This window comes from Lygodium microphyllum, chromosome 2, assembly GCF_053477565.2.
Source record: "Lygodium microphyllum isolate KBCC chromosome 2, Lygodium_microphyllum_v1.1.10, whole genome shotgun sequence".
Taxonomy (NCBI): domain Eukaryota; kingdom Viridiplantae; phylum Streptophyta; class Polypodiopsida; order Schizaeales; family Lygodiaceae; genus Lygodium; species Lygodium microphyllum.
The window spans coordinates 121,058,230-121,077,122 of record NC_141136.1 but is presented as its reverse complement, the minus strand read 5'-3'; positions in this window follow the sequence as shown (position 1 = coordinate 121,077,122).

Here is an 18,893-nt window from a genome sequence, read left to right as displayed (position 1 = left end):
GTGTCATTAGGCTTAAGCCAATCCATCCCGAGTAGACACTCATGGATACCTAAATTCATGACTCTAAATTTGACTAAGGTTTTCTTTCCTCCCAGAAAGAATTCCACCTTAGCAGTTTGCCTGGTACAAGTTACCTCACGACCGTTTGCCAATTCCACAAGCAGGGTAGGTGCTTCTATTGTGGCTATTCGTAATCTTTTTGCACATGCTGGTGAGATAAAGGAATGTGTACTGCCACAATCAATCAAGGTTTTGAAACCTTTACCTTGATAGTCCGACGGTGTCTGAATCACCGAGAACTGGCGATTCGGCCCTTTCTTGTGTAAAGCGGCATGGACTGTCGCTCTTTCGAATTTCGCTTCCATAGTCGGATATTCCTCATCTTCTTCTTCGCATCTTTGCCTATTGGCAATGCAGGCAGTTCTTCCTCTTCCACGGGTAACGGCTCCTTGACCGTGGCCTGCACCTTGGAAAGGCGTTTGACGATGTTCTCCGCTGAGCTTGGGGCATTGCCTCTTGAAGTGACCGGGTTCATTGCAGTGGAAACATCGGAGGTTTCGGCCATTACTTTGAGTAGGAACAAAGTTGTTGACGTTATTTATCCTTGCTTTCTTCCTTTGTCCATGATTGTGACCTTGAACTCTCTTTACTTGAGGTCTGAATGCTCCTCTGTTTGGGTCACTATAGGACCAAGTTTTGTTACCCCTTGGTCTAGCTTGCACCTCCTGAATTATAGGCGCCGCTCGAATGAGTGCATCCTGAAGATCTGATGGACGCATAGATTCGAGACGGGTATTTACGGGTGGATTTAAGCCCGCGCAAAATTTGGACACCTGCTGCGTCATGTCCATCTGTGGCGCATACTTTAAAAGTGAGACGAATTTAGAGTAGTATGCGTCAAGAGTGAGTCCTAGCTGTTTTAGCTCGTAGAACTCATTCATTTTCTGTGTACGATATGCAGGTGGCAAATATCTCCCCTGCACGGCTTTCTTTAACTTCTCCCAGGTAACGGACCCCTCTGAAGTCCCTTGATCCCTGCACCATTGTTTCCACCAAAGTCTGGCTTCGCCGGTGAGTTTTAACTTGGCGAGCATGGCCTGATTGGTAGGTGCAGTACCAGCTGCTTCAAAGTAATCCTCCATAGATTCAATCCAAATTTCAGCATCAGACTGGACGAATCTGCCTCTCCCGTCAAACTCGGGTAGCTTTATCTGCTTGAGGAGGAACTTCTTCTCCTGGGTCACAGCAGTACTTGATGTAGGGGGCAAATTTGGAACATGTACATGGGGTTGTGCCTGGATAAAAGTTTTCTTAACGTTATTATATGATAATTGATGTTAGCTTATCTTTAGTTCGGCTATCTTGTAAATAATGAAGCTACTTAACTTTTTAACAACTCTGATGCACAGCCAGATATTAATAAAAGAAGTCTTTATTTATATTTACATGGGCGTAGCCTTATACAACGTCTCGTGTGATGATAATCCAATCATTACATTCAGTTTGGGGAGAACAACGTTGTATTGCATTTGTCTACAGGAACTGTGTAATAGTAGGGTTTTGGGTCATGGATCTTTAGGAATCGATAATTCATTGGAAGTTCAGGATACCCTTTTCGTTGGAATCCATACTTCTCATGGCGGCCCAACACTTTAATCCTGTCGGTTGGGATTACACGGGTTACTTCCTCATATACATATGAGTTCATTTCAACCCTCCGACCTTGAATATGTAAAGTCGAATTTACGTGAGCTTCCACAAAAATGAACAGCTTCACGACTTTCAAGTCTTCCAACCACTTGATCCTCTTTAGGTTGGTCTGTAGATAAGCAAACCGGTGGGCGGCTATATAGTAGATTTCTGAAGACCCCATCTATCTTCGTTCTATGTATAAAGGTGATGGATTATAAATCTGCTCCAGGATGTTCATCATCCCAATTCTTTGTCTATAAAGCGGAGAATGCATTGCAGTCATAAACATGACCCGAAACACCAAAAACTTGTTCCACGCTTCATAGTTCTGCAAGACAGCATTGAAGATGAGGAAATGTTTGGACAGCAACAATTTCTTTACTTCATTTTATTGAGATCTCATAAAAACAATTCCGTTGTTGGTCGGCTCTGATACCAACTGTAACGTGTCCCCTAGTATCATCCAAGACACGTCTTAGCAGTCCATCGGAAAGGATGTCTAGAAAGCTCCGCCCGGCACTCCCGTGGAATGTTACGGATTTTGCGATCTAGGTCTTTTCGCGTCTGCCACGTAGCGGAAGTATCCTGGCCGTTCCCACTTAGGATCGACCGGACTTAGGGTTTTCCTGATGGGTCATCAGCTAACAGCAACTAGCGTCAGACCTGAGCGAACTACTTTACGCAGAAACGCCAGGTCCGAAGTGGATTCATGCTGCACTTGGTTCAAGGAGAATGGGAAACGAGAGGGATGCAAAGCTCAACCTCTCTGCCATAAGGCATAGTCCCATTCCGTTCCCCTAAAACATCGTAAATCGGGTAAGACGTAACTTTAGGTCATCGTTCTCGTTATTCGTTTTGATGATGATGATCATTCCGCTGTTCTTCGAGATTTTTGAGAAAAGTTCCCGGCTAACCGGGACCACCCAACCGTAGGAAGGACCCATGGCCCATCCTCTGCACTTTCCTTGGTTTGTTTTAGTTATGTAATTATCTAACACATTAATTTGACATATAACAATCAGCTTCTTTAATTAACCTTGTTAAGCACTGGTTCCTTCACGTAATCTTATCACGTGACATAGAAAAACAACATCAAGCAAGTTCTTTTAACATTTCATCATTTTATATTTGAAATACAAGGAGTTCCGCCTGTAGGCTTGTCCATATTCTACCCGAAGGCTAACCAGTAATCTCCAGGGATCACTATTCCATGCTTCCGCCCGTCAACTAGTATGCGGGCCTCGAGATCCAATCCGGAGTCACGTTAGCCTCTTGTGCAGGACCTGGAAGGCGAGGGATTTATGGCCAGAGCCCCACTGGCACCCAAGCGTCCTCCTACTCCAAGTAGAGCTTAACGGAAAAACCTCTCGCAGCGGGTTCGGTCCACGTTCCCAGCGCGGTCAACAACCCCCTTGGTTAGGGTCAGGCAGGCAGTCGGGGGTAACTGAAGCTGCCTCTCCCTTCAGGCCTTTTAACCTGAAGTATAGGTACTCATTTAATTTGTAATTCATAATTCAAACAGAGCCCTAAAATCTCTAGCAAGCACAAATATTTCAATTAATCAACCCAGTTGTATGGCAAACCGCTAAGGAAGTGTTCTTTCCTTTTTAAGTGTATCAGCACTCGTTCCCAAGGTGTCTTGTAAATTGGCAAGATCCTTTTACATTCCGGTGTTAGGGCATACCCAACTTGGTTAACCCTAAAGTGCTTTAGATATGCTAGTTTTCGGTTTACAACTTTCCTTATTTAGAAGGATATCCAAAAAAAATACGTCTTTTTGCAAGATAACTTGCGTAAGGATCTGCCGTCCTTGATGAGGGTTTTTCCTTTTTCTCCTTGTGAATCAATCACAAGACTAAATGATTTCATACATGTTGCGCAAGTCCTACGATGGAATAATCTGTTTAGATTCTTTAAGCTGACGTATGTCAGGCCTAGGGTTTCTTCATTTAAGAACCTTAGGGACAAACCCTAGTTTCTTATCTTTATGAATTTATTGTCCCTACGGTAAGGAAAGTAGTCAAGTGTTTAGGGTATGAATGTTTCTATGTTTAGATTGGTTCAGTTATCTTTTGGAAGGTAATATTAATCGTCTTGTCACGGTTTTACTATCCTTGTGACAATTTACTTTCCCAATCAATACAGTTTAATTTGGCATATAGCATAATGCCAAGGTGATACAAAGAGCGATAATACTTCTTGGAACAAAAAGGCCTAGCTGTGAAATTGGTGTATACACACTTTATTAGTCCCAAGTCTTCAAATAGCAAGGGAAAAGTGTTAGTAGAGTGTCATCCATCAATCCCCCATTACATTTTCTTCCCAAATGAGTTCGTATATCTAATTTTTATACTTGTTAATTCCTAACATTTAACTTCCGTTTTCTTTAAAGATGAACTCATGCCAAATAACAACAATTTCATTGCTAAGATGTGCAACTAGCAAAGATAACTTCCTAGTAATTTGAGCATCGAAAGAAACCTTTCATGAATTTAGCCATTTACCATGATTCGTTGCAAAAGGAATAAGACTAATGGTGCAAGATATAATTTCTACACCTTAGGAATATATTACTATAGTAAATGGTTAATCTTGCTCGTAATTTTATAATGCTTGATGCAATTTGAAGAAAGCTAAGTTGTATACATTGTCATTCATAAGCTAACTCCTTCGTTAAAAATAACTCGAACAAATATATCCTATCCTTAACAATTTTTCTTTGCATGATCGACTTAAAACCGAATTAACACCAAGAAGAAAAACCTGGCTTTGAGGTGAGATATCCACATGGATACCGGGAGATGACCCTCCCGCAGCTACACCTTGGACTTTCTTAGGCGGCATCGTAGATGTAGTCTTTCCGTCGTGGAAGTAGCTTTACAATTCCTTTTGAAATTCCACCATGGCTCCCTTTTGCAATAACTTGCACCTTCCGTCGAAAGTAGTTTTAGAAGGCTTCCTCCTTGAAGTAGGGAATTCGGAAGGGGGTGATTCACAATCTTTTGCGGATAAGACCCATTAAAGCCATAGGAGGGGCTTAATGGCCTTGTAAAATTTGCACAAACAAGGAATAAAATAAAAGTGTGGAATCCCTTACGAGGGTTTTTGAGTGGGAAAGGGAGGTAATACAATATTAGTGAGTTTGGGAATCTCCCAATTCCCATTTTTTGAATGCTAAAAAGGTGGCACCCGGATAACATGCCCATATGTTTCTCAAAACCATATGATGTGACCTATCATTGGAAAGTGCTTGAAAAATGGAATCTATTGAGCTATAGAGCGCTCGATTTGGAGTTATAGTGTTCAAGTTATGAAAAATCCAAAGTTTTGACCACGTGTCCCAAACTTATGGAAAATTCCCATATTCCCTAATATGGTGTTAGGTGTTAAAAAGACCCTCAACACTCTTTTTCCTTTTACGAGTGGGGGAAAACAAAAAACAAAGCCCCAAGGGTATTTTGCATGGGGAAAAAAAAGGGCTAAGGGGGCCCTTAGGGGGGTTTGAGATATGGGGGAAAAGAATAAGGGCTTTTAAGGTAAAAGATTTTGAGGGGGTGAGAAAGGGCTTAAGGGGTCCAAGGGGGAAATTTGAGGGGGGGAAGGAAAAAGGGCTAAGGGGGGCCCTTAGGGGGGAAATTCCAGGAGGGAAAAAAGGGTAGCCTTAAAGGCTATGGGAAAGGGGGCCTAAGGGGGTCCTTAGGGGGGTTTAAAAAACACGGGGATAACAAGGACCTTTAAGGTCAAACTTTTTTTGGGGGGGAAAATGGGGCTTATGAAGCCCTCTTAGAAGCTTCTACACAGGGGGGGTACGAGGAAATAGTTGTCAGTCGGCCGTCATGGCGTCTTGGGATGGCACTGGCGCATGGCTTCAACACAGTGATCAGCATCTTCACTCCACCTTTCCCTTTCACGACAGAGGGACCTCTTGGCTCGATGACAGATGCAGCATCGTGTCCACCCTTCTCTCTCTACCTCACGGATTCAGAGCGTCTCCTCTCTTCTCACACGGCTCAGCCTTTTTATTTCTCCAGCAGCCCCCCCCGTTTAAATAGTGGAGGGGAGGGGGATCTTTCCTCCGGGCGTGTCATCACGCATGGTCCCCCTCCCTCCACAAGGCTCCACCAAGGAGCTTATAGCTCCTTATATTCCCCTCCCCCTCCAGCTCGTCAGTCGGCTGGAGGGATAAGGGGGGGAATTTTTTTTTTCCATAAATCCCATTCATTTCTTTAACGCGGAATATTACATGACTAGTGGATGCATCATTACCGTCCAACACTTTCTTCTTTCCTTTATCCTTTCCTGCAACACTTATAGATCTACCTGAAGATGTGTAGCTAGCCCTTAGTCTCTCAGACCAAGGACTCACTGTAGGTATAGTACCAGATGATGTTTCTGGCCCACTAAGACTCCATGATTCTTGTTTTTCTTTCTGTGCATAGCTGCCTTGATCATTGTCATCATCTAATACATCACCAGCACAGCCAGGTGCATACCAGCTGCCCATCTCATCAAAGATAACATCCCTACTCACTCTGAACTCACTTGTGATAGGGTTATAACAGTGATACCCTTTTTGCTCTAAAGAGTACCCAATAAAAATACATTTTTTAGCCTTTGGGTCAAGCTTCTTCTGTAGCTCATCTAGTATATGAACATATGCAACACATCCAAATACCTTCAAGCATGATACATCGAGCTTCTTGCCTGTAAACCATTCTTCAGGAGTCATCCCATGAACTGTAGCTGTGGGAGTTCTGTTCATAATATAGACAGCAGAGGTACTCTCCCCCTCCATCTGATCTCAAACACTTTACATTTAAGCATGTTTCTATTTCAATAGCTGCCTTAGAAGATTTGAAGTACTCAAACATATCACTTTTTTTCTTCATGAAGTATACCCATAACTTCCTTGAATAGTCATCAATAAATGTGACAAAGTATTTGTTGCCACCAAGAGATACATTTTGTGTAGGCCCCCAAACATCTGTATGCACTACATCGAGTATTTTTCTACTCACTTCTTTGTCATGCAAGAAGGGTTGTCTTGCTTGCTTACCAAACTAGCATGCTTCACAAACTTTATGAAATTCTGCAACTCTAAAAGAAGGCAACCCTATAACCAATCCTCTAGACTGTATTAATTTCAGCCTTTGCACATTTGCATTTCCAATACGTTTATGTCATATTTCAATATCTGCAACGATTCCTTTTCCTTTAGTATACATAGCAGCATCCATTGCAAGAATTATAGCATCTAAAGTGAACATGCGGTCAAATCTACTTCCTTTTGCGACCAACCTCCACTTATAATTAAAGTCTTTTACAAAACAACTTTTTGCATTGAATCGGACCTGCAACCCCTGCTCTACCATTTGGCCAACAGCCACTAGATTCTTTGTGATTGATGGCAATAATACATCTGTTAGACTCTTTATCTAGCCATCATACAAGGACAAGGGAACCTTTCCAATGCATGAAATTGGGTGGCATGCCCAATCACTTGTTTGCACATAACTTGGATTTTGTAAGTCCTACATCTCTCCAAACCATTCAACATGACTGATCATATGATTAGATGCACCTAAATCGATATACCATACATCATCATGTGTCCCCTTTCTTGTAACTACATTCATCATATATTGCATAACAAAGAGACACTCATTTTGGTCTTCATTCTATCGTGAAGACGATGCATAGTTTCCTTGCTGCAATTTACCACTGCGAATATCATCCTTCTTAGCATCACAATTAGTTGCAATATGGCTTGTTTTGCCACAATAATGGCAAACAATATTAGCAGAATTTCCAGAACTTCTATTTTGCTATCCAGCTCTTCCTCTAGAGCTCCCCCTGTCTCTAAAGTTTCCTCGGCCTCCTGAAACCTGCATTTCACCAAATTGTTGATTGAACCTATTTTACTGGTTATCGGCAGCATGTCCCATACCACGGCCTCTCGAAGAGGATCTACCATGTTCCCTTCCTGAACTTGAGTAAAATGCTTGAACCTATTCACCATTTTTTCCAGATGAGTCACCGTGCATATTGATCTCTTTGGTAATCATGAGAGAGATTAACTCATCAAAATTTGGAAATGACTTCCGTACATATACTGAAGTAACAAATGATTTCCATGCCTTCTCATTGTTAAGGCCACTCAAAGTGGATGAAACCAAATCATCATCATCAGCCATTGGCTAAAGTATCTGCAATGCTCCTCACCTTCAACACATACTCATTGACATACATTTTCCCTTTCTTCAAGGTATTCAACTCTTGCTTGAGTTGAATCTTTCGTGCCTTCATATTTACTGAAAAAATGTTCTCAAAAATTATCCAAGCTACATGTGAAGTTTCTGCGTTCCTGATATGTCCCAACATCGTATTATCAATGACTGGAGATAACCAGTACATCACTTTTTTGTCTTTTGTATTCCATTCTTTCCATGCTTTTAATTCATCTACAGTCGGAGGGATGCCCAGCTCTGGCTCCTTTTCTTCACCTGAAACAAACTCATAAAGGCCCTTTCTAATGAGGAAGTTCGTCACACGGAACTTCCATGAAGGATAGTTGTTCTTGTCGAGCTTCTCAATAATGGGATTTCCACTATTCTCTTCCATTATCACAAACAAGGATACAACATGGCAAGCTAGTCTTCTGCAATCTTTCACAACACGTGCACAACATTATATCAAGCAACCTTTTTCACTGATTGCTCAATAGTACATGTAATCTGCAACCTGTTTTCAGATAAACCTTATGTTTTCTTCCTACAAACACCTCAAAAATTATAGATTCGAAATCTATAACCTGTGCACCCACTTTTGGTCAATATAGCCGAAATCACAGTGCACCTTGAAACTATTGTTCGCAACCTTGTGGTTCTAAAACGGGGCCTAAAACGGCCTCAGATGTCCAAAATATCTACGGGGAAGCCTTAAAGGTCTAATTTGCAAAGTATACAATGCTCTGCTCACACACAAAATCTCACAGCAATCAATACAATATTAATGAGTTTGGGAATCTCCCAATTCTCATTTTTTGAATACTAAAAAGGTGGCACTTGGATAACATATCCATAAGTTTCTCAAAACCATATGATGTGACCTATCATCAGAAAGTGCTTGAAAAATGGAATCTATTGAGCTATAGAGCGCTCGATTTAGAGTTATAGTGTTCAAGTTATGACAAATCCAAAGATTTGACACGTGTCCCAAACTTATGGGAAATTTCCATATTCTCCAATATGGTGTTAATCTGAGATTTTCGCTCTACTCTGCTTCCGGTGCCTCCACAGGCACTATCCAAGGGAGAGAGTGGAAGAATGGGAGAGCTTATTACATGTTGCTTGCTTACTCAAACCTTGCTTCTTCTCCTTCATTTCAGCCTTTAAAATCAGGCTCTCTCAGTGGCGCAGCTCTGATACCATGTCAAGAATCTCGTGGTGGGGGACTTTGCTTGCGCTGCTGCACCAAATACACATTGTATACACGAGAGGAAGGTCACTCAAGAACACAAGCAGAGAGATGGAGGCTAATATGTTTTCTTGTTGATTTTTTCATCTTCTTCCATACACTATGCAATGTACACAAAGTATAGATAAGATACAACATAAAGGAAAGTGGCCTTCTAAGTCAAATAGTGCATAACTGACTACACTAATCGACTGGCGTTATATCTTTGGTAGCTGTAGGTGGGTGTAACAAACTAAATATAATAAGTGATAAGTCAATGGCCATGTGAGTATCATAATGACCACCAACGTGCTAAGTGTAGACATGCGGACTCATCTAGCCAGGCGGTCCATCATCAATGTCCGCACGTGTTGAGCTTGCCATCTCAACAAAACTCTCAATTTTGACACTCCAATCACAAAATTTATGGTAGTTTTACCAATTCATCTACATAGTAGTTCATGGCATCACATCAATGCATATGCTTGGGATGCATTAATAGTCAGTCATGGGTGGCAAAGACATCCAAGAGCTCCTATGAATTGAGAAATTGTAAATGATAGAGGCTCTCTTAAATCATTATGTTAGCTTGGAAAACTCTCTGTTTATCATCCTAAAGAAGAATCTTATAAATAATTAGCTACAATTAGTAAGAAACAGCTTGATAAGTATTTCCTCAAAAACATTGCAAAAACTATATAAGATTTTTGCATCACTATATGGATAAGCTTATGAATTACACTCTACACATTCTGTTGGAATTTTGAGTTTATCTAAGAAAAGCATGGTTGTGAGTCATTTGGATAAGTTACATGTTTCTCTTGTGCTTGAAGTGTTAATATGTTGCTCATGATGTTAGGAGAGTATGTATGATCACTACATTATTGAGCAATCTCTACACAAAGAAAACACAATTTATTCGTATTTCATTATGAAGCTCGTACAATGCACACAATAGAATGCAACATGAAAATATTGGTTTAGGGTTTAAAAATCAAACCACTATTATAAACATGTTATATGGCTTGCATTATCTAGATAGTACAAAGGTACAATATACACAATATATACGTAGTATAAGTTAATGTCACTTCAACACTAATTAGACCAACAAATTCAGCTATTATATTGATCTTGTGACCCAACTAAAGATGTACCTACCATGAGAATAACTCAAATTAAAGTTATAAATGTATGCTAGTAAACACCACTATTAAAGCAAGTCTCTTTATTTTAATCCAATCAAATATTCTCTTACATTATGATAACCATAATGTAATTTTTATTCTCTTTTTTGCATAGGTATCTCTCAGCTAATTTTGTCCCCACAAATAACATCCTCTTGAAGTCCAAATATGAGATAAAAAAGATGATGTCATAGCTTAGTCTTTACTCTAATATGACTCATGTATGTATTAATGATTGCATCTTGTTTCATGGTGGTGAATACAAGCGTTTGACCATTTGTCTAAACTTTTTTGCTCTTAAGTATAGAGATGTTGCAAACAAGGCACAACAAAAGGTACAAAGATACTTTTCACTCACTCCATATATACAACATATTTTGGAAAGACATGAATTATCTAAACTTATGGATTGGGAGTAAAAAAATGCAAGAAAAGATGAGATTATGTGAATCTTGGCCAATTGTCCTATCTTCAAGCACATCAATACCACATTGCTAGATTTTGGAATATGGCTATTGTTAGGATCTAAAATGAGCTACGTAACATTTGCTCTAGGGCTCTACTAACTCTCATACAGGTTCTTGAGAGGGTGGCTCAGGTGGGTGTGTGGAGGCACTGATGCAGTGTCTCCATCTCATCATTTTCGTTGGATACTTGTCACCTCCAGGATTTGTCACACCTTTGGGGACATCTACTCCAAGGCCTCTAGGTTTTGCTTAGTCGTCCCCGCAGGTGGCACCCCTATGGGAGCTACTTCAAGATATACTACCCTTGTGGGTACACTAGATATGTAGGGGTCTCATGGTCATGTCCAAGAGTGTGGTCATAGGTGGGAGAGGATATACCTTATACTTATCCTAAAGGGGTATGGATACCTCGTAGATGACAGGACATGTGCTGTGATCATGAATGATGAGGGGAGGAGAGTGATGTCTCGCATGAGAGAGTTGTGCCAACAAGTTTTTAGGCACAACGTCTTGGACTATTGGAAGAATATACCCGAGGGGAGTATGACTATATAGTGGCATCCTTGCATGAGGAGTTTTGGTACCTATCATGGTAGAGGTGTTTTCCACTGGGTGGATGATAGAGTGTATGCATGCATATATGTCACATAGACAATCAAACACATACAATGTGTTAACCCTCAAACGAACGAAGGTGGAAAATCCAGAAAAGCTAAAGCAGAAGAAAAAGACAAAGGCCAAGGAAAAGAGAAACAGAAGACAAAGACGCACAAGGAGAAGAGTCCTAAATAAGGGAGAAAGGCACACAAGGAAAAGCGCAAGTCAAAACCTTTGTAAAAGAGCGCAAGCGCATCATGGTTTAATTCAAGGAGCGTCGGGCTCTCACCCGTGCAATTTGTAAATGTAGACGGGCGGTGGAAAGGAAGCTAGCAAGATAGAAAGACAATGGGAAAAAGGGCCTAGGCTACGGCCGGCCATGTAAGAAAGGGGAAAAGGGGATGACCGCCCAAAAGGGATTTAGGGTTTTGTATATAAAGTTGAAAAGTGAATGAGAAGCTCATTCTTGTGTGTGGCCAAAAGTAGCTCTTCTCTTCTTCTTCTTCTTCTTGTTCTTGCTTGCTTGAGCTTGTGCTTGAGAGAGGGAGTGTGAGAGTGTGAGGGGGTGAGTGTGTGAGGGTGAGGGACCGAGGAGGAGAAGCTCTCCATCTTCTCCTCTCTTCTTCTCTTCTCTTCTATTCTCTTGTCTTGCTCGCAACAATGGAGCTTGGAGCGTGGAGCTTGAGGATGGAGCTTGCTTGAAGCTTGCACTTGGATCGTGGAGCCACCGGAGTGTGCGGGAGAGGAGGTAACTCGAACGGCACGGAGGTAAGCTCACTACACCCGTAGATATGGATGGCGCGTCGGTTATGTGAGACGTAGCCATTAATGCTCGGCTTGGAACGCTTGAAAGAATAAGCGGTCCGTGGGTCTTGGCAGTTGAGTGAATGCTTCCACATTTTGGTTCCATTGCCGGGACCAACGGATTCAAGCCTTGAGCGCTTGCGTGCTTCGAATCAAGCACTGGAGTAGGGTTTTCCCCGAACCGGTGCTTGAGGTAGATAGGTAGGAAGCGAGGGGGTTGAAGATGGTATTCGATCTCCTTAGCAAGTAGGTGTTTTGCTTTCTTGAGATTTATGTTGTGGAATGAAGTAGTGTAGGAATTTACTTTGTGATTGGATGCATTAGGACAGGAAAAAACAAAGAAAAAGAAACAAACAGTAGGGTTCTCTATTTTTGTATAACAGGCTAAAACAGGGAAATAGGGGCACAGATCCTTGGAGCGCCGTTCGATTCGAGCACCACAGTGGTTCCAGGCATGTCTGGCATTCCCTTGTAGTGTCCTGCACCTATCTGGAAGGCGCTGGATGATTCGGTGTAGTAGACGTCAGCCTAGAGGCATCGCGTGCAACTCGCAGACCGTCGTCCGTGCCGTCGGACCAGGCCATCCGAGTCCCAGAATCGGACGTCCGATTTTGAGAATCGGACGTTCGGACAACCGTCCGATCAGACCAACCCTTCCGATTTTGAGAATCGGACGCTCAGACCACTCGGACACTCGGACTTGGACCAACCCGTTCGATTTTGGAAATCAGACCACTTGGACTCGGACGCTCGGAACAACCGTCCGATCAGACCAACCCTGTCTGATCGGACCAACCCATCAGACTCGGACACTCGGACACTCGGACCACCCAGAATCGGACCAGGCCAGAATCGGACCACCAGGCTGTCCGAACTCAGAATCGGACCAAGCCGTCCAAGTCTCAGAATCGGATCAGTTTTTGATCCGACTCCCAGAATCGCACGTGACCAAAATCGGACCACTGGTCCGATCAGACCAACCCAAAATCGGACGTCCGATTCTGATAATCGGACTCCTGAAAATCGGACATCTGAGAATCGGACAGAAAACTGTCAAAATCGGACACGTGTCTAGAACACAAATTTGGATACATCTAAACCCCAAGATTGACCCCAAAGGTTACGTAGAGCTAAAGGCACATCACAGATCCATAACCGTGCTAAAATTTAGAGCACCTAGTTCAAAATTTGGCTATAAACGGTCCTCCAAATTATATATGGCGTTTACCGTAACGGCCCTGTGAGCCGGGGGGACTGCCCCCCCGGACCCTTGCAGAGGGGGCTCTGCCCCCTCCGCACCTCCCCCAAGTAGGTTGGAGAGAAAATGCGCGCTGTGACAGGTCCTCCAAATTGGGCCCTAGTGTAGTAATGGCTCTACACAAGCATGGATTCTCACTTGCAAAAGAGCAACCAAAAGCCCATACCCGGACAGAGAGAAACAGAGACCCTAGAACCTCAATCGGCCAATCTAGCCATCCAGGGCAAAAAGGCCACACCACAAGAACACATGTACATTGTGTTCATACCATGTCTAGTCAGAGCGAAATGCAACATCAGCAAGCTACAAATGCCAAGATGATTAGACATGACACTCTTGACAAGAGATGTACCTTGAGCAACACTGCACAGACAACCCAAGACATTGGTGGAGAATCCACGTCTGGTCATGCAAGTGGGGACTCAAGGTCATCTGTCAAAAGGCTTAAATTTACAAGCCAGGACCCGGAAGATGAAGACATAGTACCACGTGCTTATCTTAGGGTCAAACTCACCACAAAAAGAGAGCATAATTGATGAAAGAGCAGATTTTAATATCTTGACCTATGAATCATGGACCCTACTAGGCCAACCAGAGCTGACACCGACTAGTGCAACTCTTAGCCCTTATGGGGGACACCCACAAGCACTCATAGGGAAGTGCAAAATCCTTGCGACAATTGAAACAGAAAGCTTGCCTATCCTATTTCATGTTCCTCCAAATAGTGATAGCTGCAGGAAAGAAACCCTCCTAGGAAGACCCTTCAAAAGGGCGACCAAGTGTGAGGCTGACTATGTAGCATAGAGGATACACCTGACACTACCGGGTGTGAGGATGGTCACAACCTTTAGCAAGGGTGACCTCATCAAACCTCGAGGGAAAGGCAAGGAAGGTGCTGACGTAACAGTCAAGCCTACTAACGAGGGCAAGGACTTGTTGGAAGAGTTGATACAAGCACAGGTCGAACAACGAGGACCAGTGAGTGAGGCCATGCTTGAAACAAAAAAGTCAAGAGACAATGCCAAGGACGGGCTTTGGACTTACAAATATCGTAGAAGACCCCAAAAGAAGCCCAAGCCTTATAGACGGAGGCGTCGATGGAGAGCCAGCACAACGCCACGATGGATATCCAAGGCATTGCTTCGGGCTCAAGGGTATTATGCAGGCAACCGATGGATTTGGGTGCCAAAACCCCTTGCTAAACCTCCCTGGTCGACTGAAGGCCAGAGTGCATCAAAAGCAACGAAGCACAGGAGGAAATCTAAGAGAAACTCTAGGTCTCGAGGTAAGAAACCAGACATGAGTGTTCGAAAGAAAGAGCCTCAACCTAGCATGCTTAATAAGCATATGTCATATGTAACCATTGAGCGTGCACAAAAGCCATTAGTGCTCAATGAGCCTTTGATTTCCCAAGGGGAGAACAAACATCATAGGCACAACATTGCTCATGGCAAGGCTACTCGCTCAACAAATCAAATGGCACAATCATCTAATAGCCTTGAGAAAATCATTCAGCTAGTGCCACATCTACCTAGGAGTCCTAGATCTCCTACGCCCTCTTCTCCCAAACAGACACAGGAAGCACTACAGCAGTTGTCAAGGGCGACTGCTCAATTCCAATCTCTATCTCCATCTAAGCTTCCAACCGTCAAAGAGGTGGGACATGATGCCATCTGTAGCTCTCGACCCAAGGATATGCCTAAGCCACCTAATGCGACTAGATCAGCTCATGTTCAATCTACACAAATGAGTGCTCAAAGGCCAACAAAAGACACAACCACTTCTGATCGCCCTAGGGACTTGACACCACAATCCACCAAGGGTAGCCAGCCCACGGAACTAGTTGCTACTACTTCCAATCAGGGATCACAGCAGTCACAGCCCTTGGCCGTGACAATGCCCCTTGTGGAACATGTCCTTAGAAATTTACCTGTAGAGGAGGTGTCACAACCAACTTCCTCGACAACTCCAGCACTTTCAAAGTGTGTAAAGCCTACGCTGGAGGAGTTACATGCAAGGGAGTTGGCTGAAGAGCTAGACTCCCTGAAAAGGGAGACAGTTGTGCCCTCATAGCTTGGTAAGGCTATTCACCAAGCCAGGACTATGTCCCATGAGGACACACTAGAGAAGGGAAATGCTGAGGCCCAACCAAGCACATCAGCGGTCGACCTAGCCCAAGGTCCTGAGCCATTAGATGCACCTGCACTGACCAAGAAAAAGAGGAGAAAGCAACAAAGACAACAACAATCACAGGTGGTTGTGGACCCCAAGAACATTGAGATGAAGAGTGCCGGAGAGCCAATGAATAACGCATCGAGTCCATCCACCAATGAACCCATTAATGCCTCTCCTAATAGTGATGAAACCTCAGACACATTCATGTGTTTTGAAAAATCAAAGCAGCTGTTACCATTAATAGTTGCTTGCAATACTCTATCCACTGACAATAGAACTTGCATTGACCAATCAAGAGTGGATACAACGTCATCACAACAGGGTGACAAATCCATACCAGTCACATCCGAGAAGAACCATGACAAAATAGCAACAAAACCTCAGGAGAGACGTGAGAACCCCAAGAGCATAAGAAATCCTAGTGTTGACCAATCTTGCTCATCTAGGCCTGAGCCTCTAGCTATGCTAAAGCCGAAGGAAACTCCTAGAACCTTACATGAGATGGAAACCGAGCAAGCCCTTGTTGAACATAGAAGTATCACAGAATGCTTAACTGAGTTGGATTCTAAGCTCAAAGTGGTCGCACGTGTCTACGTCCTTGCGGACATGGGCACAATCCCCAAGGAGCAGCTTGGAGATTACTTGTCCTTTCCTCTATCCTGGAAAGAGCAAGAACATCTTGACGAGCACTACGACAGGCTCCTGCATGAACGCATGCGAGTCATCTCTGACGAGGAGGCTGACGAATTGCGCTTAACCGTCATGTTCAATGAAGTGCTCTACCGACCGAATCTTGTAGACATAGAGCAACTAAAGCGGCTGTCAGCAAGCCAGAGTCAATTTGAGCAGCGTTGGTGCGAAAGCCACGTTGTAATGGCCGAACTAGGGGCTCAGATCATGACAGTCTCAGAGGAGCGATTGGCCAAATGGCGGTCTCGAAGAGACCCAACCTATGTGGCACCAACTTCCCTTCGAGTGCTGACTGCCATTCGGGGTATGGACTTAGCTGGAACTAGCCAAGAGAATGCTTTGTTTGATAAGGTTCTCACTGAGGAGGAGTTACATATTACCAGTAGACTTGGACAAGGTTCCATGCTACTCGATGTGGCAAAATATCTATCGGTATTGAGTAAGCTGCCATGAATACTAGATGCATGTGCCACACTCCAGTACAACCCTGAGTTCTACAATTGGTTTCTATCCTCGTGAGGTGACATGGATTCGTATCTGTATATATATAGATGTATATATAAACAATGATTTTTGTGTCACCCTGTATAGATACTATCAACACACACAAGCAATGATAGTCAAGCACAGGGAGAAGAGTTGGGTTTGACAGGCTAAGCTCCTCAGGTCCTCCTCTCATCACACTTTTAAAAATCGTGTGACCATTCCCACCTCCAAGTGAAGGTCATGCAACCCTCATTACCACCATAGGAAGCCTTGACCAACGACTCTGATGGTGTAGATGGGGTACCATCCCTTTCTATACACCTTTCCCCCTTTCTGGTCTATCCTTCCGAGGAGGAGCCCTGCCTAGATCCATGACCGCCAGCTGACGTAACTCGGCATGAACCAAGATCTGCTAATGGCAAGAGGCTAAATATACATCACGGGGGCCATCCCTCTACAACAAGCACTGCATGCCCTACCCCTCCCCTTCTCGTCCTATGCGCTTGATAACCCGCACTATAATCCCTTACATATGAATGGTCTTATCATGTAACAAATCCTAATCCTTGATTTGCATCTTACAGGTCCCCTGCGAGGAAAACATGGAGAACCAAGGGCAACTAGCTTGCAAGGATGCTCTCGCAGCCGACGGGAACATGCATGACACGCCCCTCTGCCAGTGCGCTACGTGCCCACTCTTAAAAGGTACGCCAAGAAACGTGGCCCCAAGCAACACCGCCCCGAATGAAGGCCGAAGAATCCACGGGCCAGGGGAGCGGATGCTCAGGGAGGCACACAATATGTGGCAACGCCAGTTGCATAGACCCCCGATGCATGCTTGGGCACTAGGTGCTCACGAAGTGACAAGGCGGCCAGGGATAGGGCATAATTTAATGAATTGTTTAAAGACATTCTGGAAATGGTAGCGGGCCGGGACCACACCATTCATGTCCCGATCGACATGTTCCCTGCCCAGCCTCACGGGAGCCCTGCACTAGCACCGCCCCGGTCGCCTAGCCAACCGGACTCACCCCGCCTCGTACCTATCGACTAAACCCCTTTGATGTACAAGTAGCTCGACAAGTCAGCATGCCAGCACATTTTGTTTTTTGATGAGTAAAGGGGCAAGATCCCCACTTGTACACATTTCTGTTACCTCTCGTTACTGTATGCGACCTTAACAAGCAAGGAAATAGGCATCCCAATAGACATCATAGAATTTTGAAAAATTATGTCTTAACATGATTGCATTTGTTTGATGTACTTAACACAAGTGAGCATATACTCTCATGAAGTGACAAGTGGATGCAGGATAATACAGGTTCTTGTGTGAAAGTATTCAATGCCTGATCACCGCAAGACCATTGACCCCACAAAGAGCCGTGACAAAGCCATGCTGCCGAAAGCAAAAATCACCCACATCGCATGGACCAACAGACATTCATGGGCCACACTCTCTTTCTGGGTCAAGCTCTATAGTTGGCTCACGGCAGTCATTACCTCACTTGTGCCAACATCGCGTGTGTCGCAAGGAGGTTTGCAATATCTGAAGTGTATCTCCCCATCTCTACAACTGCTTTTCTAACAACGAGGCTAGGGCACAATCATAATTGTATTATCAATTTCCTGAGCCTTCGAAGCTTGACATTTTTCAACCCATTGAAAGCCGGCTAGTCTCAACATATTGTAATGGTTGTACTCACGCAAGTCCAAAAAAAAAAAAAGAGAGAACAGAACGAAAGAAAGAAAGAAAGAAAGAAAGAAAGAAAGAAAGAAAAAAGCACAAGAAAAAGAAACAAAAAGAAAGAAAGAAAGAAAGAAAAAAAAAAACACCCACGATCACAGCACAGCACCTAGGGGTCCTCAAATTAGGTACATCCAGTGACCTTGGTCAACTGGCTCCATCCCTAGTCCCCTAGCCCTTTACCATCACCCACAATTGTTCAGGGCACATCAAATGCAGGACATACCTGGGGACCTTGTCTCGCCTATGGTTAGACCTGTCACCCTGACCCACTTGCACAATTCTCTCTTGCACTCTGCCTTAGTACCATTGCAATCAGTGGTGATAAGCACCGCACG